This window comes from Plasmopara halstedii (genome assembly GCF_900000015.1).
Source record: "Plasmopara halstedii genome assembly, contig: Scaffold_2386, whole genome shotgun sequence".
NCBI classification, from domain to species: Eukaryota; Oomycota; class Peronosporomycetes; order Peronosporales; family Peronosporaceae; genus Plasmopara; species Plasmopara halstedii.
In genome coordinates this window covers 379287-379817 of record NW_020189293.1, presented here as the reverse complement: position 1 = coordinate 379817, position 531 = coordinate 379287, and positions in this window count along the sequence as shown.

Here is a 531-nt window from a genome sequence, read left to right as displayed (position 1 = left end):
GAATCCAATTTCAAGTCGGCACGACTTGGTTGGAATGCACACTCCAACAGCTCGTCGAGCCGGCCTATGCCCATGGATCTCAGCTGTGCTGAAGATGACGGAGCAGAGCTTTGAGCTGCCGGGCTGTATACACACATTCGACGATGTTTTGTCTGCGGAGTCACCCGTCACCTGCGGAACGTTTGTCCCCTGCGCAAGGCGCGTCAAGGTTCTTCGAGCCATCACCCCAATGCCTACCAGTTTGGTTCGTCGCGGGGAAATGACACCCTTCAGTAGGCGCGGGGCGCCCTACTGGGAAAGAACTGAGGTCTGTTGAGTCTCAGGGTCAACAGGGCCCAGCCCCGAAGAGCTCCGTGCTCTTAAACACGGAACGTGTGTGTAAGCCGGGCTTGCTAGTCGTGAATGCGACCGTAAAGGGTTTCAAGAAGCCATGGAAGATCCTCATCAATAATGGGGCGTCGGGCAATTATGCTTGACGGTCCACGATGAAGGGAAGTCAGCTGTTAACTGAGGCGCTGAAGCGCGGTTGGA